Here is a 25454-nt window from a genome sequence, read left to right on the forward strand (position 1 = left end):
AGGCACTTGGGCATAAGTTCAAGGTAACTCAGCAGGAAATATCTCTGAAGTCTTATATTTACAAAAATGAATAGGGATCTTACATTAAGCTCTAAAACATTCCCATATTAAAAATAACATTTCAGATTAATTACAGTGAGAGACAGAGACTTTCTAGATGTTTCCTTTGTGGCTTTGTGAACCCAGCACACTGCTGGCTGCCCTTGGGTTTCTCTTTCCCCGTTTAAGAAGCACAGACCCAGGCTAGTACTTGAGGTCTTCCTGTTTTCCTGGGACTGTAGGAACCTGGGGTCGTTCCTGATAACACAGGTAGATGTGGTTTGGGGTCTGCATCAGTGGCTCTTAGACGACAGTCATCAGACCAAACCTGTCACACGCCACCCACTCTCCATTTTCCATACCCCAAAACTGTCACAGTGATGTAGCCAGGAGGAGGGGCATTGCTTTTGTAAGAGTAAGAAGTGATGCCTAATTTTAATACAAATGTCACTGTATTTGTATTCTTCATGGGAGAATGTAAGTGGGCCCATAAAACGGAAATCAGTGTGAGCCTGCTGACTGTGAGAAGAGCTTTGTGGGCCAAAGTTTGACGGCCACTGATTTGTCAGGAGCCTGGCGTGACTGCCGTTCGCCCTACTTTAACAAAGGCAATAAAGAGTTGTCAGCAGGCAAATATAATCCAGGACGTGGAGGGCCTTTATGAGTTGGGTGGCAGGTGAAATGATGTTCAAGACTTGTTACATAACTTGCAGGCCGGTACAAAATCAAAATGTACAGTCCCTTGTGCCAAAAGGATGAAGAGTGTCAAGGTGGCAACAGTAGAGCATTAAACTAAGCCCAGGGCCCTTCTGAGCGGGAAGCGCTGGGCAAATCGCACAGCTCACCTGCCATGCGGCTGGCCCTGATAAAGCTTCTTCAATTGGGAAAGTTCTGGGTGTAGCAAGAGTGTAAAGGAAGAGATCATAAATACAAAGTTTCCAGGAGAAAAAAGGGAAAGAGAATGACACAAGGAACAAAGGTGGTGGGGTCGGCTGTAAGCACCGATGAGTAATATCCTAGTAGACAGAGTAAGACCTCCACAGAGCACGGAATTGGTTGGTTAATTAATTGTAAGGTTCCCTTTCACACCATTCGTTGAAACTCATTGGCAGTTGTATTTGCTTTGAGGTCAGAGAACCATGAATGAGCCACTACTATTTGTTTTGTCCACCTTGGAAAAGAATTTAGTCTGTAGTATGGAGAGATTCAGGGAATTGGCATGGACGATGCTTTCCATGTCTTAAATAATGGAAACTTGAACATCTGTGAACTATAAAGGGCTGAGAGCATAATTCAAGCCTTAGGGCACCCAGTAATCAAATGCAGTGCTCGTTTATTTGTTCAGGCAATACCATTAATGGGGTGAGAGGCCAGACTCATACATAAATAGGAGCAGGCAGGGAAGGTAGACGTGTGAGGCAATGAGGGGCAACAGTGACTCAGGCAAGCCAGAGAGCGTGGAGCCTGCTGAGAGATGCTCAGAATCACGTGATTCTGAAATACAGTGAGGACTGAGCAGAATCCTCCAAAAGGTGAGGTTTCATTGGTTGGCCATCAGTTTACAAGCCCTGATAGACGAGTCACTGAGAAAAAGAAGACCCTTTAGTGGCTCGGGAAAGCGCTGAATCATTATCTCCCAAGCAGGAGGCAGGCACGGGGCTTCTATCGTGCGTACGCACAGCCGCCTTCTGCTGTTCAGCGGCAGTGTTGTTCTGTGTCCCTAAGGTGGCTATAGGCTACTTTCATGATCTACTAGGGTTTAATTACTAATTGGGAAGCTCTTTTATTGCTGTGGGTAAACGCACTTCATTTTCATGATGTTTCTGCTTTGTGCAGCGCTACCTGCTCCTAAGAATGACATAGAATTATTTCTACGTAGAATAAAGCCCTGTTGTTACAGGAGTATGTGTTGTTTTCCCATTTGAAAATATTGGAAATCCTAATTTCTAAAACATACAGTGTGCGGGGCCCGAGGGTTTGGTACCATCAGAATAAATGAGGGTTCTGTCTGTGAACACAGATGTTAGTGATTGATTAACCTTGAGTAAAAAATATTCTTCCTTTGGCTTCTCTTTTGCCAAAGATCCCTAGATCTTGCCATCATTCGTACTGTGTTTTTAACACTTTGGTTCCTCATCTTGCTCTCTGAAATCCCTGAGTCTCTCAAGAGGTATCGCTTGAGTATGTTTTAGCAACTCTGGGTGTCATGTGACAAGCATAGAGAGTTCGTACGTTTCAGGCCGGGAAGGAGATATTGGAAGCCACAAGTTTCCTAGCTGTATCAAAGAGAACCCTCATACATTCCTGTGTACTCCAGGCATTAGCAAACGGAAGAATCAATTGCTCTCAAATTTTTCCTAAGGGAAAAAAAGGTTTAAAAAATCAATTTTACTGATAGAAGCTCTTGGTAAGAATACTTGAGTTCTCAGAGACTTGACCATCGTTAATTTTTACTGGTTTAAATTGTGATGAAAGGGGATGTGCTCTAGCTTTCCCCTCTTTGTCTCCATTAGGGAGATACAGAGTTTGGACATCATAATCAAATCTGGGCCTCCAGTACTTTTTTTAACTAGAGAATTGTGAAAAGCCCTCCAAACAAGGACCTTCAGACCATTTACAGCTGGATCTTAAACAAAACAGGAAGAGAAGTGTTGTTACCTCTCTTTTAAAACTGAGATACTTTGTGGTGTAAATGCATACTGTACAGTTACCTCTTTGTTTTACTGGTTTAAAATTTTTCCTTTGCTTTATTCCTGTCAGCAGCCCCTATGTCCCAGGAAAGGGACACCTGTACCCTTCATCCTTGATGTTACTCGGTATGACGGAGGATGATGGAAGGGATGTCTCACCAGGAGAAATGCCTCAGATTGAAGGAGGCCCAGTGGCAGCTGTCAGCTTGTGGTCCACACACCAACACATCCCCGCTTGACCGTTACAGGAAATAGACCACAATAGACCAGGCAGGCTCCCCTGGGGTTGGCAGAGGCTGTGTCCTCAGGGCTGGGCTTATCTCAGTGATAAAACTGGTGATATTTGTCCCCACTGTCCTCTGTTTTCCGTATGGCAATCAAATTTTGTTAACCAGCACAGGGCTGCAGTTAGACGCTACAGCGCCTTTGTGGGAATTAGGAAGGGTTGTCTCTCGGAGCAAATCCAGCGGCTGGATTCAGCCTGCTGGCCACCCTTTGTGTGAAGTGTGAGCTACCCACAGTCCCTTGCAAGGATGCTCAGTATCACAGCAGAGGTGTCTAGCCTTTCTCCTCCCGACTTGAAATTTCTCTGTTGTGTGGCTTTTTCTTCCAGGGCCTTCATTTTCCTGAGTGGCCTAATTACACAATGCATAAATTCAGACCAAGATGTTAATAGCGGTGGTTATTCCAGGCATGCAGTTGTATCGCCAGTGCTGTTTTCATTGTCCAGAATACTGTCTCCTGAGTTGACATCTGCTAAAAATCCTATTCATTTTGCAAGACTTAAGTCTAATATTAATTACTCTGTGGAAAAAAATCCTGACACTCTCATCTGAGTGAGTTTTCTTCTCTGAATGCTTGTAGTACTTGATGTGCTCATCTGTTTTCTTTTCTTACATTGCTTAATAAGTATTTTCTTATCAGTCTCCCCTAATAGGGAGATCCCCTTGAGATCAGAGGCAGTGTTACCCATTTTTATATCCCTGGCTCGTGGTTTATTATTTAGACATAAAGAGGTGCTCAACAAATAAATAGGAATCATGGTGTTGAATGAACTGATCAATCAGACTTAGTACCCACCATGGTGCTTTTCGCTTAAATAGGGGACGCCTGGAGACTACTCATTAAAGCAGCTAATCAAAGCATAGACAGCCCGAAGGACAGAGCCCTCCTGGCTCTTTGCCTGGAGCCCAGTCCGTGTTTTGCATTCCATTTGTGGTTGGATCAGGAATTAGTAAGAATTCTATAAAGAGTGGTTTTCATGCCTGTTTCTTGCTTTTTAGATTCCTTGAGCCTCAGAAGCGATGGGAACTTCCAAATATATGCTCGGAAATGTTTTGATTTCCTGGACTTAAGGCAAATTTACAGCTTACATTCGCTCAGCAGCGCTATTGATCAGGAAACACTTTCTGTGAGAGCTAAAGAGATAAAGTGAGAAACTACACAAGAGGTCAGAAATCACCACAGTCTTTGGTGACCAAAGAAGTCTTCATGGGAGTGGATTTTGAGCTAGATCTTGGAGGTCTTGAATGATGAGTAGAGTTTCTGTTTGTTCATTCAACTGAGAAATAGTTATCTGATGTGTTCCATTCTGTCCTAGGATGTAAAGATACAAAGATGGCTCAGTCAGGAGTATGCTTGTGTTAGTTCCAAACTTTTGAGGTGGTCCAGCCCCTAAAAGTAATAGAGTTCTTTGCGCAACCTCATGAAATATTTTCCAAATTAACTCAACATGACTAAATGGGCTAAGTAATGTATCAGCCAGGTTTCAGTGCAAACAAAAGGAAAGAGGTTCCGCGTGTTCAAAAAAAGTTCTTTTTTAAATAAAAAAATTTGTTGGAGCAAGTTAAAGGGAGAATTTTTATCAAATATCTCATCTTTCTGTATATGTGGAAAAAATTCTACCAAGAAGGGCACTGGGGCTGGAACACCAGGCAAAACCAATATTTTAAAAACTTACTGAAGATGAGTCATAAAAATAATCTTAAATTGAGGTAGAGGCTGTTCATCCAGTTCATCAGCACGATTGGGTATGATGCTATAGGTTTTGTTTTCAAAGCTCAGTTTTGTCTTTGAAGTTATACTGTGTCCATTTGAAAGCCACTTAGTTAGAGCCATTTCTGCTAACTGTGTTCATCAATTCTCGAGAGAAGTTCAGGCTGTGGGATTAAAAGTTACGTGGTACAAAGGCAACATCTTTAGAAAGAACCTAAATGTGGACAAGATGTCAGCTTTGTCAGGGCAGTTCTGATGGGTCGAATTAGGTCCCGAGGAATGCTGTTTGAAGTGCGGCCAATAGCTATCAAATCATCCTTCAACAAATTCAACCAGGATTGAAATTCAAGACTTATTTCAAGATAATAAAATGGCCAGGCTTCCTTTTTCTCCCTTTTGGGATATTTTGGAATTACTCTAATCTCGTATTCCTGTTTCTTCCCCTGATGCTACCACCTGAAGTGTATCCCAAGGAGCATTTCATCTCTTTTAATCACGGCAGCATCAGAAGCGCTCATTATGGGATGCTGGGGGGAGGAGGCATAGAAGAGAGCAAGAACCTGAGTTAAAAGGGAGCCTTTTGGATTTCTCAGTCAGGTCTTTATTTCTAATCCTAAGTAAAAACAGTCAATAAATATCAGGGTGTTATAAGCACCCTTTGGCCAGAAACAAAGAAATTAATGTAAAACACTGTCATCCTTCCAGAGTTTTTGTCATCAGTTTGATGAACCATAGCTTAATTTCAATCATTAAGAAAATGGTATCCTTTCATTGATCCCTACGTTTATGTTTATACTTGATGCAGTGAATGACGTTTGCTTGGTGCCACTGTCTGTAAAGGATGAACTTAGGCATACTGGCATTCAGAGAGAAGCAAGTCATCACGCTGAGGGGTATGAAGTGGCTTTGCATTTTTCTGTTCAGAAGCATCAGTGGTGCTGGACATTTTCATGCAGTGCACTGAGTGATGCGTTCATGGCCTCCCAGCCCGCAGGGGACATAACACCTCCCTCCCTGAAGGTCTGACTGAGCCCCAACGTACCATTTCCATTTTCCCTGTCCTGGGAGATAAACAAAGTCCTGTGCTTGGGCCATCTTCCAAAAGACTCATATCTTGTCTTTGTTTAAAAAAAAATCAGCTCAGTCCACGAAGAGGCGCTTGTCTTTTGAAAACATCCCCGAAGGCCTTGAGTGCTTCTTTCCTATCTTTCTCTTGTCAAAATGGTTGCTATTTGAATTTCGCCACAGTAAAATTCATTTCCTGTTCGTGGCGCTGTCCAGATTTACTTTATCACACTCACATGCCTGTCAAGTGATAGCGTGGGTTAGTTGAGAGCAGCAGGAAGTGGAAAGGAAATGAGAGACACAGTGTTTCATAATCTCACAATCAGCGTTTGCTTTGAGAACAACAGTTCGGAAGGGAGTCGTACGATGGGCTGGATAAAAGCAGTGGCTTTGAGGAAGAATCCCACTTCTTCCTAACTTGCCTCTTCCTAACTGTGCGCTCTCAGGCTCAGGGAAGTTACATAGCCACTGGTTTCGTCTTCTGCAAGCTGTGTGAGTGTGCGTGCGTGCGTGCGTGCGTGTGTGTGTGTCGCACTCAGCACAGTGGATGTAGAAAGCCCGCCATAAACGGTAGTTATGTTAATATGAGTTAGGAGCTAAGAGGAATCACTGAAGGCATTTGTCACTGTGTTCGTGAGCTGTGATGGCCCATTTGGGGTAGAGAAGGCACAGTCCCATCTGTAATTGATTCATGTAGCTCTTTAAATCCTTGGTGAGCTAAACCAAGGAATAAATCTAGATGTTAATTTAACAAACGTTCATCTGGGGAACACAAATATAAAAGATGTGGCAACAGTAGCAACCAGTCTAATGGGGGCATGACACGTGCTGAGCAGCTATAAGGCTTAACTCGTGCCAAGCCAGGGGTGTACAGTGTTGTGGTTTGGAAGTAGTCAGAGATTTCTTGCAAAAGGTGGCATTTGAGCTGGGCATTGAAGAGTGGGGGAAATTCTGGGGAAGGGTATTTCAGGCAGAGGCTTAGTTTAATCCCCTACACTTACACACAAAATGCTGGTCGCTTATTTTCTGTTCACTAGGGACTGTGGTATTTTTATTTTTTTTATAGATAACACATTAGTATCTTCTTGCTTTAAATAAAAACAGAGTTGTTTGCACTGGGCATGGACTTATTGAGTGTAGGTTGCTGTACTTCCCCACACGTAGGGAAGATGCCATCATTGATGGGAAACTTGCATGAACCTGGCCAGGCCAAGGTCAAGCTCAGTGTCTTCCATTCTGAGCAAGGGTGGTTGTTACAAACTCGGTTAGGACTCAGGAGAGGGCTTCTCATGGCAGTTGACAAGTCCTTCAGTTCCTTTCACTTTTTATAAAGTCTTGACTTTTCAAAGTGAGTGTGGGACCCTTTTCAAGGTGGAAATTCTAGGGAAGAAGGTCGTTTTACCAAGACCAACTAGCTCTAGAGCATTGATGTCATCTCAGCTCGCGTTCTTTAGAATCCAGCAGCCTGCCCATGGACACCTGAAACTTTGGGTGTAAGACATGTTTTGATTTATTTTTAGTTCTTATCCTATTTACGGCCAGCCGGAAACCAGAGCTGTAGGATGGTCCGTGGAAACGTACCTTTTCCTTCCGCTCCTCTGAGCTGATGTAGAGAGGGCTGAGAGTGCTGATGAAGTTCTGAAACTCGGACCATGCCTGTTTCTGCAGGGCAGGCATCACGTCACCTGGAACTAGAAGAACTGAGTATCTGGAAAAACGTCAACCTAGATTCAAGGAATGGGCCTGCCCAGTCTCTAAACTCAGAGTTCTTGTATTCTGACCCTTTTGAGGGTCCAACATGCAGCTGCTGAATTATTTCTTTATCCCTGTATCTGTTTCCAATTTATTTAATCTGTGCGGTGGTGTAATCTTACCCCCTGTCCACCCACCCCCTTGTGAGAAGACTCCAGCAAATGAGGCCTTGCTTGTGAATGAGCTTTTCAGATTCTGATGCTTTAGGCAAAAAGGAAGCAGTTCTAGGAAGTACTTTCTGAACGGTGAACAACTGTACAATGTAAGGTGCTTTTAGCATTATCAGACCATCTCATTTGCTCACTAGAAGGGAAGAGTTTAAAAAAAAAAAAAAAGCTTGGGACGTCCCTGGTGGTGCAGTGGTTAAGAATCCACCTGCCAATGTAGGGGACACGGGTTCGTGTCCCACATGCCATGGAGACACGAACATGCCACAGAGCAACTAAGCCTGTGCGCCACAACTACTGAGCCTGTGCGCTAGAGCCCGCGAACCACAACTACTGAAGCCCGTGCGCCTAGAGCCTGTGCTCCACAGCAAGAGAAGCCACCACAATGAGAAGCCCGCACACCACAACGAAGAGTAGCCCCCACTCGCCGCAACTAGAGAAAGCTCGCACGCAGCAACGAAGACCCAACACAGCCAAAAATAAGTAAATAAATTTATTTTTAAAAAAATAGGGTTTTAAGCAAACTTTTAAAACTATGTACATATTTGACCTGGATTTGTTTTCTTTTGCTTTTTCTCTGTGTTGCCGATGTGTAGTTGAATAGCACAGTTGAAAAGGAGAATCTGTAGAAAAGAGAGTGATTGTGATTCTTTGCAGGATGTGTGGTGACAGCCCTGATCAGAGCTTAGATGGTGCAGACCGACATGTTGCCATCAGTTCTCTCTCTCTCTCTCTCTCTCTCTCTCTCTTAAATATTAGGGGATGGATTCAAGCACTTACTGCTCTGCCCTGTGCAGGTCTGCATACCCTTTCAGCTTTCAGAAGTTAGGAGCTTTTAGGGAGGGCGTTTGGTTCATACAAAATACAGTTTCAGCTTCCACCTCTGTAACTGGAGGCAATAACACTGCCTTGACGTTACAGTTTTTTTGTGAGCCTACAGGAATCATATCTCTGAAAATACACAGAACAAAATAAAGTGTTAACCAGATACAGAATTATAACACATCTGCTATTCAAGAGTTTAAGGAATACTTTCCTGCAAATGAATCTAGGACAAAATTTGAAACTGGACATCAGGCTTATACGTGTGACTCTCTCTCCTTCCCTAACGGACCTACCTTCCCCCGCCACTTCTTGCCATCTCCCTGCCCCGGCTCCCTAGTAATTTCTCCTAGGAGGAATAATTGATGATTGAAACTTAGCCCAGCCCAGGGAGAAAAGTGTGCATGCCTTGTGAGATGTGGACTTTCTCATGATTAAATACCTGATTAAAAAAAAATTTTTATTGAAGTATAGTTGATTTACAATGTATTAATTTCTGCTGTACAGCAAAGTGATTCAGTTATATATATATATATATATATACACATATATATTCTTTTTCATCTTCTTTTCCTTTATGGTTTATCAGAGGATATTGAATATAGTTCCCTGTGCTATACAGTAGGACCTTGTGTGATTTTTGTTCAATTAAAATTATTAATCAAACGCCTGCTTATATCTAATGCCAAGCCAGGCATGGGTTCTGTCTCACAGGGCTTGTACTTCAGGAAGGGCAATAAAGTAAAAATACAAAGTATTATACTACAATATACTGTAGTGTTAGTGTTATGGCAGGGACATGCCTTAGCAAATACAGCTTATGAGAATTGAAAAAGAGGAAGAAAAATCATTTCTAAAACCGAAGAATCAAGGAAGAATTTATGAAGGGCTTAGGATGGGTAAAGCTTCGATCAGGAACTGCAAATTCAAATGCCTTTGGAATGCCAAGCCGATAACCTAATGAGTAAATCAGGCTGGTGTAACACTATAGGGAGTGGTGGTGACAGGAGTAAATCGGAGAAAGTTTGTCTCTCCTAAAGTTTTGGCCACTGCTCAGGCCAACCCAATGGTTTCCACCCAACAATGTAGGCCCAGAGTGGCCAGATCTTATGTTTTATGAGAATGTAGAAATCCGTTCTTGGGTGAAATCTCCCAATTTTTTACAACTGATAAAAACAAGCTAAGATTCCATGCAAGTAAACATGAACACACACACATATTTAAATGTTGGGGGATGGACTGAAGCACCCCAGGCAGAGAGAGCAAAGTGTTGGACGGGAACAAGAAACTCGGGTGGTTCACATGAAGCTGGAACACTGAGTGCATGAAGGGCTTTGTGGCAGATCTACTTGGAAAGCAGGTCAGAGGACCTCGCATATCAGATAGGAAGATTGAACCTTATCCTCTCGGAATGCGGAGTCACTGAAAGTTTTTGAGTGAGGGAAAGGAATTACCAGATAGTGGACTAATCTGATGCACTACAGAGATGCATTAAACCAGAGAGGGCAAGGCTCTGTGCCTACTTATTTATATACCCCTGGGCCACGTGTTTCCTGCAGATTATGCCATCTCACCCTAACAAGCTAAGGGAGAGGGAGATGTTGCTAGTTATGTTTGCTTAACACATGAGCAAATGGAGGCTTCCAAGAGTTCCCCCAAGATCATAGCTCGGGAAGGGAGGGGTCGGGATTTGAATCCAGAGACATTTGATTCTAAAGCCTGCATAGTTAGCCTCTCTGGTGTACCCAGATTTAGAGAGAGAGAGAGAGAGAGAGAGAGAGAGAGAGGTCTATTATTTCTTTTAATCTACTACCTTTATCTTCCTGTCACTTCACCAAATAATCAAAGATCCGAACGCAAGGATGGAGCAACCAGTAATCAGTTCACCCAGAACAGCTGAAATTGTTAGGAAGCAATTTGCTGTAAGAGGGAGAGCTCTGGCTGTGGGAAGAGCATGCATGATCAGTACAGTTCTCCTTGGAAACAGTGGCTGATTATCCTGAAAGTACAGGATTTCACTGCAATGTCTACCTTCCTAGAGGGTGAGGCACATCTCCTGAAGCATGTTGACATTGTCATTCATTGCTGTATATGAGATAACTAAGTCTACTGATTCCTTCTAGGTTGTGACCCAGGTTTCCTGTTCCTTGGGAGGAATGTGGAATCTCTCACCCCAAAGCCAGGTCTGGCATGTGGTCCACACTCCTGACCTGTGGCAGTAGTGATTTCAAACATCACTACGTTCAAATATGCTTAAGGTGTACAATATGTCATTCTTACTTATTTATATACCTGGCTTTGTGGTTTTCTAATCAGAAAAGTGAATAAGATAAAGTTTAAGATCCACTTAAGTTCTGGAATTTCTTAGTTCTTTGAACATGAGCTGACAACTGTCAGTAGACCTATGGAACAGTTGGACAGAACGTATGAAATCAGGCTGTCATGAAAAATGTGGGACATCTGGTCGCCATGCCATATCTCCAGCAAAGAAGAGGGACAGTTTCAGGGCTCATAGAAAACGTGAAATTGTGCTTGCCATCTGCGTCTTTAGATCACTTTGGTTTTGTTGGGGTCTTATGGGTATTCCCTCAACAATGTGCACACACCAGTTTCCTTCAGTGCAAAGCCTGAGCTCAGAAACTTTATTTTGCAGGGAGAAATTGCTTAGTAACTGACTACCAAGGGTTAGGAAAATGATGGGGAGTTTGGCTGAGTTTAAACTTGACATTGTACTGGTTTCCTTATTCTTAAGCATTGGTTTTCTCATCATGTTGGAGGGGAAAGGCATGATTATACTCTTACTCAGCGTTTCCCTGACTATAAAAGACATAAGCTGCAAAACATCATTTTAGGACATTAAGTTCTCAGTACTGAAGGCAGTAACTCTGATGGTCACACTTAATTAAAATCCTAGAGACTATGCCTTCACTGGCAACTCCAACCATCAGTGTTTCTTTAGGTAAGCTAGTTCATACAGTGTGTACCGACTGAAGGTTATAGCCCAAGCAGAGAGGAAAAAGGCAATATCCAGCCACCCTCAGTGCTTTCTCCACCCTGGACGAACAAACACCATCTTCCCCTTTCGACAAACGCATATCTATAAAGGCAGAGCTGACCCATGCTATGGCTCTTGAGAATGCTAGGCAAGGAATGCCTGAACACCAAGATGATACGTTGAACAAGGAGTGTTCTTTGCTCTTCCAGGAACCTTGACTTCCTAATAAAAACCCGGCTCGCTTGACTTTGTGTACATAAAATTTCTAGGTCAAAGTCGAAAGAATTGGCAATACTAGCAGAGTAAGGCAGAGGCAGTCAGATAGCTTTGCTCTGAAAAGACTCGGAAATAAAGTGGCCTGGCCTATCAGAAAGTTAGACTGTTCCCACAATTAATGATTAGCTCATCGGGCCAGCAGGGCTTGCGGGAAATGCACCTGTGAAAACTAATGGCAGGTTTTGGTAAACTCACCCTAAAAGTTACTGAACTAAATAGTTTCCTGGGGCATCCAAGGGTTCTGTGATTCTCAGCTTGATTTTTTTCAAATATGTTGCAATCTGTATGAAAATGGAAAAAAATGAAGATGCCTTTGAAGGCTGCCTCCAAAAGCTCTCTGTCATTTTGCTTTTCTTTCTTTCTTTTTTTTTCTTTTTCATTTTGCTTTTCTTAATGTGATTAACATGCGAACCCCCACGGTGTTCCTGAGCACTTTTAGGCAGTGGCTGAGAGCCAATTTGAAGAACTGACCATGCCTCTAACAGCTCAGAGCAACACAGTGTCAGTACATGGGTGGAATGGAGAAAGCTGTTAATTCTGTCTGGGGACAACAGAGGACTTCCTGGGGCTGAGGTGATCTCTGAATCGGATTCAGGCTTGACGGTAGGAGGCTGTCACCCCATAAAGAAGGGTGGTTACCGGCTTTCACGCTGTATGTGCTAAACAGTGCTGTAACTTGGGGTTTTATATTTAATACATTTTCCTGACGCTGTGCAGATTTATCTTGCTTCTATGGCCTCTGATTAAATGCTTTAGTTAAACTTTCCATATTTTATTCTTATCCCTTTTTTCATTCAGCCCTCAGACACTCATTAAGTATCTGTTTTTCTGGCTTCCTTGTTCCTGGGGAAAGCACTATACCAAACATAAAATTCTTACATATTTCCTTAGTCATTCTCCCGTCATGGCCAAGACATCACCAACCCCTGCTTGCTACTTGATGTTCCCCATTCATTCAAAATGCAATGATGAAAAATAGAAAGCATTTTATTGTTTGAGGTTCTGTGGTTACAAGCAACAGACACCCACTAACTTAAGCAAGTAAAGGAATTCATTGAAGGGGTAGGGAGTGTGATAGAGAGAATAATGGCCTCCCAAAGTTGTCCATATCCTTATTCCTGAAACTCGTCAGTATGGGTTTTTTAAAATTAATTTTTATTGGAGTATAGTTGCTTTACAGTGTTGTGTTAGTTTCTGCTGTACAGCAAAGTGAATCAGCTATACATATACATATATCCCCTAACCTGTCAGTATGTTACCTTACATGGCAAAAGGGACTTGAAGATGGATTAAGGATCTTGAAATGGGGAGAGTAGCCTAGATTATCCAGATGGGTCCAATGTCGTCACAGGGGCCTTACAGAGGGAGGCAGCAGGGTCAGTCAGAGAAGGAGACATGATGACAGAAGCAGAGGTCAGAGGGATGCCATTGCCAGAAGGAGGCCACAAGTAAAGGAATGCAGTAATCTCTAGAAGCTGGAAACAGCAAGGTACGAATTCTTCTGTAGAGCCTCCAGAAGAAATGCAGACTTGTCAACCTTTTGACTTTAGGACTTCTGACCTCTAGCATTGTGAGAGGATAAATTTGTATGTGTATGTGTGTTTTCTGAGGTGAAGTTTACATAACACAAAATTAACCATTTTAAAATGAACAATTCACTGGCATGTAGTATATTTTCAAAGTTGTACAACCACTAATTTGTCTGGTTCCAAAACATTCTCATTACCCCTAAAAGAAACCTTGTACCTATTCAGGAGATGCTTCTCATACCTCTGTTCCCCCTTCCCCTGGTAACCACCCATCTGTGTTCTGCTCTGTGGATTAATCTGTTCTGGGCATTTCACACAAATGGAATCATATGTGACCTTTTGTATCTTCTTTCACTTACCACAATGTCTTTGAGGTGCATCCATGTTGCAGCCCATCTCACCTTCATTCCTTTTTGTGGCTGAATAATATTCCATTGTGTGGATGTACCACAGTTTGTTTATCCGTTCGTCTGTTGATGGACATTCGGGCTGTCTTGACGTTTTGGCTGTTGTGACTAGTGCTGCTGTGAATATGCATGCACGTGTCTTTACTTGAGTACCTGTTTCCAAGTCTTTTGGATATAAACCTAGGATTGAAATTGCTGGATTGTGTGGTAACTATATGTTTAACTTTTAACTGCCAAACTGTTTTCCTTAGCAACTGAATCATTCTATACTCCATCAGAAATATACAAGGGTTCCAATTTCTCCACATCCTTCTCAATACTTATTAATTTCACTTTTCCTTTTAAAAAAAAACTATAGCTATCCTAGTGGGAATGAATGCTATCTCACTGTGGTTTTGAGTTGCATTTCCTAATGACTAATGATGTTGAGCACCAATTTTCATGTGCTTGTTGACCATTTGTATATCTTATTTGGAGAAATGTCTATTCAAGTTCTTGGCCCATTTTTTAATTGGGTTTTGGTTTCCCCAAGTTGTGGAAAAGATGCTCTGGGATTCTGGGTCATAGGAATTAATGGATGGTCTATTTGAGTCATTTCTTTTAAGATGTATCTATTTGAATTTCTTTCAATTCTTAGGTCCTTGATTTAAGAGGGGCACAGGGGCTGGTATAGGCTGAGGAATGTTCAGTCCCTAGGTTGGTCAGAAGAAAGCAGACTTCCTTGACTGCTAGTACCACTAAGCCTGCATGTAAATGAAATAGAAGTGCTATCACCAGAAGAAAGGTGAATGGATGCTGGAAAGGCAAAAACGAAAGGGATCCACATAGACATACTAAGTAGATAATACTGAAGAAAAACAATAAAACAAACAAACAAACCCTAATATGATAGAGACTTTAAAACTCTGATAGGGGCTTCCCTGGTGGCACAGTGGTTGAGAATCTGCCTGCCAATGCAGGGGACATGGGTTCGAGCCCTGGTCTGGGAAGATCCCACATACTGCAGAGCAACTGGGCCCGTGAGCCACAACTCCTGAGCCTACGTGTCTGGAGCCTGTGCTCTGCAACAAGAGAGGCCGCGATAGTGAGAGGCCCCTGCACCATGATGAAGAGTGGCCCCCACTTGCCGCAACTAGAGAAAGCCCTCGCACAGAAACGAAGACCCAACACAGCCATAAATAAATAAATAAATAAAATGAAAAAAAAAACCTCTGATAGTCCAAGAGATAAATCTGGAATTATTAAATGGGGAAGATGTAGCAGAAGACAAGCACCAGTAAAAAAAAAAAAAAATAGAGGGTTCAGTGGATAGACATCACAAGCTCCATCATTTTGGGCAAACTATCTGGGAAAAAGGAGGTGATGATCCTGTTTGTTCTGCACTGGTCATACCCCACTTCAGATGAGCAACTCCATTTTGTGTCACTACCTTGAGGGTCACACAGGCAAAGTAGAGCATGTTCAGAGATGAGAGGCCAGGGGACTGGAATCATGCCATTGGAGTAATGGTCAGAGAAAATGGCATGTTTAGCTGAATAAGATTCTGGGCAAGAGGATATAGGCCATGATGAATGTACTCGAAATGGGGAGGATCAAGACCAAGATCTCAGTAGCTGAAGAACATGGAAGTCCATTTCCCACTCACATCACAATCCCAGCAGGTCTGTGATGGTAAGAAGTGAGTTCAGCTTCGTGGATCATATGTCTCCACCTTCCTCCAGACTTTTGCCTCCTCATGCAGTTAGGGAAGAGGGGAAAAGAGTGAGGAGCCTGTGTGTGTTTGTGCGTGTGTGTGTGTGTGTGTGTGTGTGTGTTCTTGGACCACGCCCAGCTGCTCTGCACAGCACTGCTCACATTCCGTGGGCTAAAACTCATCTACATGGATACGCCTACTGCAAGGAATGCTGGGAATGTAGTCTTATTGAGAAAGAAATGGTGATGTGGCTGTTAGTGAGCACGATCACTTTCCCAAGGCCATGCATAGTGGGCCTACAACTCTGGGAAAGCAAGATTGATTAATTACTGACACTCCCAGGAGGAAGCAAGCAGGAAAATTGCCTTTGCTCTCTCGTTCTCATTAGCTTGGCCTCTTCATCTCCTTTTCTTGCCATTTCTTTCTCTTTTCCTTCCCCTTTACAGATTTTAACATTGTGTTGACTCTGACTTCATGACTTATGAAACTTGCTCTTCCTTTCCTGCCTCTTTGATTAATTTTATTAATTATGATTAATTTTATTAATGAATTATGACTGCAGTTGAAGGTTTTATACTACACACAGTGGGTAGAACAAATGAATGGCTCATGGTCCAAATGTGCCTTGAAGTCTTGGCAAGTTAAGTGTGTGTATGTATCTTTGTGTGTGTGTGTGTATGCACGTGCATGCACCTGTTTAAACATTGTGTAATATCCAGTAAAATTTGAGATGCAATTTTCCCTTGAAATATCATAAAATCTGGCAACTCTGGGTCTGCATGTCCATATGGGCAAAGAATAGCAAGAATAGAAGGCATGCATTCTCCATGCTGCCACAGTCTCTACTAATCCTTATTACTTCTTAATGCTAAGACCTAGAGTCAGTTTCCACCTATTGTCACGTGTGTGTGTGTGTGTGTGTGTGTTTTTAAAAATACTCTTCTCTCTTTATGATTTTGTGACCCCTTCCTGACTGTTGTGGGCATTTGAGTTTGGGATCAACAGCTTTTCCTACTGTTACTTCATCTGAAACATAGGTTAGAGTGAAGGGTGGAGGGGATCACAACACCCGAGACAAGGTAGGATGCGGGGTGGGGGTTAGCCAAGGATGCCAGCATATTTATTACATAGTGCAGGGGAGGCCAGCTGATAGTATGGAGCAGTAGTCTCCAAATCTTGATTGTACACCTAATCAGAAAAATAATACTTGCATACGTACCCATCAGAGTAGGAATTATTACCTAAAAATTATATGCACATACTCCTGTTATTTCCAGATACAATATACTCTCAAGATCATAATTAAAGGACTTCCCTGGTGGCACAGTGGTTAAGAATCTGCCTGCCAATGCAGGGGACATGGATTCGAGCCCTGGCCCGGGAAGATCCCACACGCCGTGGACCAACTAAGCCTATGTGCCACAACTACTGAGCCTGTGCTCTAGAGCCCGCGAGCCACAACTACTGAAGCCCGTGCACCTCGAGCCTGTGCTCCACAACAAGAGAAGCCACCACAATGAGAAGCCTGCGCACGCAACGAAGAGTAGCCCCCACTCGCCGCAACTAGAGAAAGCCCGCGTGCAGCAACGAAGACCCAACACAGCCAAAAATAAATAAATAAATAAATATATATATAAAAAAAATCATAATTAAAGAAGGCTATATGTCCATATTCCAAATAACCATTATAATTTTGGATTTCTGGTCCAACTTTTTGGTTGGCAGATGTAGGTTCTTAATGGCATCTTTAATTAGCAGTTTCTTGACATTATTTAAGCCTCATACATTTTGTGAGGGTTAGTTTAATTGAAACTAGTTAATGCATTCTGTAAATTCTGTGACATACACATTTCAGCATATGGCAGTGAGCTGAATGGGAATGAAAAAGTTGGTTCACCTCTGACAACCCCGTCTGAACTGCAGAATTTTATTTCTACCCTTTTCTTAGGATTCCTTTCATTCATCCTGATGGGAGGCCATTTGACAGATGAAGGTACCTGTGTTTGTTTAGATTTAAAATTTTAGGTAAAATTAACACAAATAGAATTCTAATACTTCCTGTGGATCAGTGGAACATCTTGTTTGTTTGTCCCCTGGATGACCCACTTTGGGTCTACTGGTAGAGGGGTAGAGCCTTGCTACTCAAGGAGTGGTCCCCAGAACAGCGCTGGCATCACCTGGGAGCAAGTTAGAAACACTGACTCTCAGACTGCCCTCTCACACAGACGTAATGAGTCAGAATCTGCATTTTAACAAGAATCCCAGGAGATTGGTATACACAGAAAAGTTTTAAAAACATTAATTAATGGGACAACCAAGGATCTGTGTGTGTGTGGGGGGGAGGATGTTAGGGGGCAGGAGGCATGTAGAGGAGATAATAGGATCTCATCATAACCTTCTTAGACACTAGACACAGTAGTGAGGATGTTCAGCCTCTTCCCAGACCTATACTCAGAAGTGTGTCAGTTGACCATACTTCTCAAGACAGTCTACAGATTCAGTGCAATCCCTATCAAATCACCAATGGCATTTTTCACAGAACTAGAACAAATAATTTTAAAACTTGTATGGAAACACAAAAAGTCCCTGAATAGCCAAAACAATTTTGAGAAAGAAGAATGGAGCTGGAGGAATCATACTCCCTGACTTCAGACTATACTACAAAGCTGCAATCATCAAAACAGTATGATAGTGACACAGAAACAGAGACATAGATCAATGGAACAGGATAGAAAGCCCAGAAATAAACCCACACACCTATAATCAATTAATCTATAACAAAGGAGACAAGAATATACAATGGAGAAAAGACAATCTCTTCAATAAGTGGTGCTGGGAAAACTGGACAGCTCCCTAGAAAAGAATGAAATTAGAACATTCTCTAATATCATATACAAAAATAAACTCAAAATTGTAAATGTTAGACTGGATACTATAAAACTTCTGAAGGAAAGCATTGGCAGAACGCTCTGTGACATAATTCGCAGCAATATCTTTTTGGATCCATCTCCAAGTATAATGGAAATAAAAACAAATAAACAAATGGGACCTAATTAAACTTAAAAGCCTTTGCACAGCAAAGGAAACCATAAACAAAAGAAAAAGACAACCTTGCAGAATGGGAGAAAATATTTGCAACTGGTGCTAATTTTTGAGGATTAATCTCAAAAATATACAAACAGCTCATACAGCTCAATATTTGCAACTGGTGCTAATTTTTGAGGATTAATCTCAAAAATATACAAACAGCTCATACAGCTCAATATCAAAAAAACCCCAAACAACTCCATCAAAAAATGGGCAGAAAACCTAAATAGACATTTCTCCAAAGAATACATACAGATGGCCAAAAGGCATATGAAAAGATGTTCAACAACGCTAGAAATGCAAATTAAAACTACAGTGAGATATCACCTCACACCAGTCAGAATGGCCATCATCAAAATGTCTGCAAATAATAAATGCTGGAGAGGGTGTGGAGAAAAGGGAACCCTCTTGAACTGTTGGTGGGAATGTAAATTGATACAGCCTCTATGGAGAACAGTATGGAGGTTCCTTAAAAAACTAAAAATAGAACTACCATATGATCCTTCAATCCAACTCCTGGGCATATATCCAGAGAAAATCATAATTGGGGGAGAATGAATACATGTATATGCATGGCTGAGTTGCTTTGCTGTGCACCTGAAACTATCACAACATTGTTAATCGGCTATACTCCAATATAAAATAAAAAAGTTAAAAAAAAAAAAGGATACATGCAACCGAATGTTCATTGCAGTACTGTTTACAATAGCCAAGACATGAAAGCAACCTAAATGTCTATCAACAGATGAATGGATAAAGAAGATGTGGTACATATATACAATGGAATACTACTCAGCCATAAAAGGTAGGAAATAATGCTGTTTGCAGCAACATGGGTAGACCTAGAGATTATTATACTAAGTGAAGTAAGTCAGACAGTGAAAGACAAATACCATGTGATATCACTTACATGTGGAATGTAAAAAAATGATACAAATGAACTTATTTACAAAACAAAAATAGAATCACAGACATAGAAAACAAACTTATTGTTACCAAAGGGGAAAGGTGGGAGGGGAGGGATAAATTAGGAATTTGGGAGTAACATATACACACTCCTATATATAAAATAGGTGAACAACAAGGATCTACTGTATAGCACAGGGAACTCAGTATTTTATAATAACCTATATGGGAAAAGAATCTGAAAAGGAATGGATATATGTATATGTATAACATATCACTTTGCAGTACACCTGAAACTAACCCAACATTGTAAATCAACTGTTCTTCAATTAAAAAATGTAAAAAAAAAATTTTAAGAAGTGGAGCCACATAGAACTATGATGAAAAGATTTTTAAAAATCTTCAACTCCTCAACCAACATGAAGATAAAGCAAAAACAATTAAAATCTCAAACAAAAGTTTACTGGAATTTCATGAACTTACAGAGAAAGCATTTGTTTTGGAATCTGGAGTCAGAGGAGTCCAGATCCCTGCAATGGTGTTGTTGTTTGTTGTTGTTGCCAAAGCGTCCACATTTCCCAGCTGCCTGCAATTTATCTGCCTTGTTAGCTGGAGGGCTAATGACCTCAGGAGTACGCTTAATGCTTTCTATCTCCCTTGGCTCTTTTCTTTCTTCCTGTGCCTCCAAACTTGAACTCCGCGTTTAAGGCCTTTTGCCTCCTTTTCCTGAGCAAATTCAAAAAACAAAGGCTTTGCTGTCTCTTGCTTTGTTTGGGAATTAGGGCAGTTGGAGACGTGGTAAAGCTCTTGCTTACCCCAGGACACCTAAGCCTTGCACCGGTGGGGCTGCGGGGAAGTCTCCACGCATCCTTCTATATGCAGTGTGACCAAAACACATGTCAAACCCGTGAGCCGAGGAGGAGTGGGAATGATTGGTCAAGTTGTAGAGGGTAGCGCTGAAGGTGGGAGTATAGTGGGTGAGTGACTGACCACAGTGGAGGGAAAGTGCAGCACGGAGGGCCTGCTGAGACTGTAAACTATAACTGAATAGCAGCACACGTCTCAAATATACTGTAGCTGCTTTTGGGCTTTCATGTACAGAGTAGGATTAATTTAGGGTTGGGAGCTTTGGGTACCCTGGGTGGAGAAACACTGGAAGGTGAAAGTAAAGTGCTGGTGAAAGGGAATTAAAATGATAGGACACGTGATCCAGGCTGTGTAGAAAAGAAAATGAAGCCAGGAGGAAAAATACTTTGAGGCACAGTGAGGGCTTCAAGGACAACAAGGTATAGATGAGCTTCAGGGAGGTGAGTTGATCTGAAGCTGTGATCAGAGAGTAGGATGTAGGATTGACGATTTCACAAATGGAAGGTTCCATCTGGGGTCCCAGATTTTTCCTGCACCTCTTCTTCTTTGAATTAAGCTTGGCCTGTCCCCCGTGAATTTAAGGTGGCAGAAGAGATCCATTAACAGATGAAACTGGGTGATGGGAGATTATAACAAGCATACACAGGAGTATGGGGTCAGCGCTGTTTCTTCTAGGGATTCAGGAACCTTGGGGCCTAAGGATTCTGTGACTGGGCCAAACTGTGGGAACATAACTTCCTGTCACTTGAGATTCAACTTCAGTGACCTGCCTTGTCCATCAAGCATTTATTTCCTAGAAGAGAGAATCTTATTGGGTCGATTTTGTCAATGCCCAAACCAAAGTCTTTTGCGCCAAATCTCCTCTGAATGTGGACCTTCCTTATGTTTGGCCAATGTGTAGTTGTCTGTGACTAAGATTGGGTCCAGGGCAATCCTCTGTGGCAGAAAACACTTACAGCAGTTAGTATGCACAGGCCCATTGACTCGTGTTATTCACAACGACCTCACGAAGTAGGTATTCGTATTAACTTCACTTTACACATGAGGAAACTGAGGCACAGAGAGGTTATATAACTTGCCCATGTGTACATAGCCTGGAAGTGGCAGTGCCAGCTTATCTGGCCGTGGAGTCCATGCTCTCAACTTCTCTATGTGGCTGCGTCTGAAAAGAAATGATTCCAAACATGTTTCTTAAAACGTGACAGCAGCCTTCATAGTTTCCTCCCACAGCTTGTGCCGGTCTAGCAGATAACTAAGGCTTCTTGTGGTCTCTGTGATGTGGGTCCTTCTCCTCCCCCACTCCCACCCCACACGAAGCCTACAAGAACTGCAGGTGGATCTGCTTATCTGGTGGTGATGTAAGTTATCACTCAAACTGGGACAGTCTGAGAGTGAATGAGGGCACTGTTAATAGCTATGCTGGTACCACAGGCACAAACTAGGACTGCCCGGGGCAAAGCAGTATGTATGGTCACTCTAGTTATATGATATATATTACATGAGAATTGAAAGAATCCATATGTGGACCTATAATATTTCTGATCTGCCAGAGGAAGACAAAAATTCCAAATCCCAAAATGCCTGATTGATAATAGGTGCATAATAGATTTTGAATGGATAAATAACTAGGTTCCATTATGTCCCCAAGATGCGTGGAGAAGGACAGAAATATATCACCAGGAGCAAGGAATGGTCCGAGCTAGGAAGTGCCAATGGGCCACTCGTAGCAATAACTTCTGTCCAAGCACTTTGCAGTTGAACAAGCTATTGACCTAAAGAAATCAGTCAGCAGGCCCAAGGGAAACTTATTAAATCCCATTTTTGCATCTCTCTGTGAGACTGTCATTAAAATATCAGTATTTGGAGGAGAATTTGGGGTCCACTCAGCATAGCCTGCTGTAGAAAACAACCATAAATGGCTAAAAGGAGGAATAATAGGTCTTTGACAAGCCCAGGACCAGGGACTGCAGGCATCAAGAGTTCCTTTGAATTTGCAAAGCGAACATCACTTTACAAAACTGAAGAAACTTGATTGTTGGGAAATTGAAAGAATGTGCTCGAGGTCACAGAGCAGACATGAAACAAGCAGCTGGTCTCTGGTTCTAAGTCTTTGTTCTTCTCTGTTGTTGGCGGAGGGGGAGGGCTTGGGACACCCCGCTTCCTAGAGCTTCTGGGCCCAGTAGCATTGGGGTTTGGGGGAATGGTTGCAGGATGTGAGAGAGAGCAAGTGGTTCATGTTGGCACAAAGCATTCTCACCTGAAGACGGTGGTGAGCCCCACCTGCCCTGCTCCTTTGCACTCAGCTGGCTGTACCCAGCCTTAGAGTGAAGACCTCTAACTTGTTCCGGGTGCCTGAGGGCTAGCCACATAATCTGGTATCCCAATTTTACAGGAGTGGCAGAGGGTGGGACTAATGACCGGATCTTAGCGATCCTGGTTAGAGACAGCCTATCCCATCTCCGCATCACACTCCCAGCCTCCCAGGGTTGGACTCCCAAGGAATAGGACAGGACCAGTGACCTGGCAATTGCCCCAGACATCATGACCAGTGTCACCTTATATAGTCTGGGATAAGGGCCACGGCGTTCTCTAGGTCCATGAGGCTTTTTTTGAGATGGCAGTCAATTTGGAAGGATTTATTATTTCTGAAAACGATGGATCTCTAGTTTTACTGGAGTATTTTAGATGGACGTATAGTCTCTGCCCCTCTTACCCAACTGGTCCATTCCCTTTTCTGGTAATGAATCCTCTTTGTGTTTGAAACCTATTTCTTTATAAGGACAAAATCTGTGCAGAAATGAGGCACTTGAGGATTTCAGCTAAACTACAATATGGGAAACATTAAATGAGGGTAAGGTTTTAAGTGAGATAAGTGTTGGAAAAACAGTCATTACTGTTCAAACTGAGGATCTGGATATACTTGCACAAAACTAATTTTTTCATTATCATTCAATTTTTAAAATTTTGTCTTTTAAGGTAGCCTGTGCTAATCTATAATTTAAGATTGTAGCACTTGTGACCAAACTTGTTCCTTTCATATTATAGATTAAGATTTTTCACCATTATTTTTATTCCAACAGCTGAGTCATATTGGAAACACAATGTAGAACAAGTTCTAAACAAGTTTTTCAAGTGATATAAAACTGTCATTGGCCCTAGACATAATACAGTTTTCTGGAATTATGTGAGAGACTGAAACCACTGAGGCACTGATAGGACAGTCCCAGAGGTCCTCACATAAAAGCGAGGCAAGACTTCATCTTATTGCCATGATCATTCATTGTTTCACTCCATCACCCCTGGTCTGCTGTTTGTGGGCTCTGATGATGAGTGTCTTCACATTAAAGTGATATGAACTCTTAATGGTGAGAGAGGAGTATTTATGATTTCTTTGTTTACTTCCATAAAAAAACATGACTCCTTGGAGAACAAGAGTTTTGGATCATTTGATGGGAAAAACAAATTTACTGCAGAGCTGTGTCAGCAGCTGAGCCAGACACTGGGGTACTGGGATCTGTCGTAGCCTGAGGAGGTTATGAGTTCACCATCAAAGCAGCCCCCTGGAGCTCCGGTAGTGTGACCAGAAATTCCAAAGACCTTCCTTCAAAATCTTTTTCTGTCTTCCTGTTTCTGGATTCTACAGAGCCCTCTTTGAAAGTGGTCAATAAATAGGCAGGTTCCCAGAGTGTTTAGTTTATAGATAGGGAATACGAGTAGTTTAAAAGAGGCTATGCTAAAATGATTCTAATTGTGTTGACAGTAAACTAACTCTCTCCTGAGAGCCCTTTTGGCAAAGAGAAGTCTTCTCTGATGACAGCCTTGGCGGGGGGAGGGCCCCATTGGAATATGGTTGGACTTGAGCGTTGGTAAAAACACCTTGACTTGAATCCACTAAAGGCTTGTGACTATCAGACCCACTCATTAAATGTCTGAACAGATGAAGGATAAGCTGTGTTCAAGGTGTGAGAACTGTACTCTGTTTTATTGCTATACTAACCAAATTGGCAAAGCTCTGAACTTTCATTTAGGGGAAAATGGAATTTATCTGAAATTCTTTCTTTGAAGTATAGAGTGTTTAAGAAAGGATGGGGCAGATACTCTTCTTTTTCCCAAAGTAGTAAATTCAGGTGTTCAAGCTTATACAGCCTGGTAATAAGTAAAATGAGTTCTTGAGTGATTTTAACTTAAGATGAGGGATATTTTTCCCCTCATTAACTCTTCAAACAGCCCATGGATCATATTAGCGAGTGCTGCTTTGGGTGTCTAGCCTAAGGCCCTTAGTTTCCAAGTGCTTGTAGAGGAGTAGGAAGGTAACTGCTCCAAAGGAAAGTCCTGTGTGATTGATTAGATTTTGTGCATGCACATACTGCTGCCTTTTGGGAAAGGTTAGAATTTAGCAAAGAAGAGGCATATGTTTCCGAGCTGTTTGCTGATAAGGTGGGGTTCAGATGTTTGGCATTTTCAGGTTAGCATATCAGGCTCATATCTTCATAATGTAATTCACTGTGGAAAATGTTTTCTGTGTTTCAGAGAACAGTCATAAACTGGAGAAGGTTTAAAGTGTTCATCCCTTTTGTTACTGAGTTGTTATTGAATGGAGTCATGGAACATATAGCATAGACGTTTGAGGGAATGAGCGTAGGTTTTTAGACCATGGAGAATATAAGAAATGACTGACTGGAAAATTCAGTTGTGGTCATTATATAAGGAATGTGGAGGGAAAGGTGGGAAACGTTAACCTCTAGGCCATATCTAGTTATTGGGGTTATAGCACCATATTAATTCCTTTTTTATGAAGCTCACAAATGCATCAACTAGAAATCTTCAGTGGTAGTATCATTAAATAGTATAAGATGAATGTTACTCTGTGAAAATAGGTTGTTTCTCAAACTATTTCACTTCCATCTTCTTAAGCAGAAAAATAAAAACAATAAACATTTATGCTTTCCAATTTTAGATGGGAAGTAAAGTATCATATTTTTAAAAATTCTAATAATTTAAAACTTTAAAAAATATTCAGGATACTATCATAGCTAAAAAATAAAAATGTATAGATTTTCCAAGCGCACCAGTCATAATTATTTTGATCTTTGCCCTATCTGATCTCTGGACAAATAGCAAAGCAAATCCTCTTTCTTTCAAAATCTCTCTCCCTTAACAAACC

At 41.9% G+C, this 25454-nt stretch overlaps 1 protein-coding gene across 1 annotated transcript in view; it reads left to right on the forward strand.

Annotated features, from left to right (window-relative positions):
* Nucleotides 1–12290: 12290 nt before the first annotated feature.
* The window catches only part of GNA14 (G protein subunit alpha 14), a 155246-nt gene continuing 142082 nt past the window's right edge, over nucleotides 12291–25454 (forward strand). Inside the window, exon 1 of the mRNA XM_082656229.1 lies at nucleotides 12291–12404. The gene's annotated coding sequence lies outside the window, so the exon portion shown is untranslated. The remainder of the gene's footprint in view (nucleotides 12405–25454) is intronic.

Source organism: Grampus griseus (assembly GCF_964374135.1).
Source record: "Grampus griseus genome assembly, chromosome: 6".
Taxonomy (NCBI): Eukaryota; Metazoa; Chordata; class Mammalia; order Artiodactyla; family Delphinidae; genus Grampus; species Grampus griseus.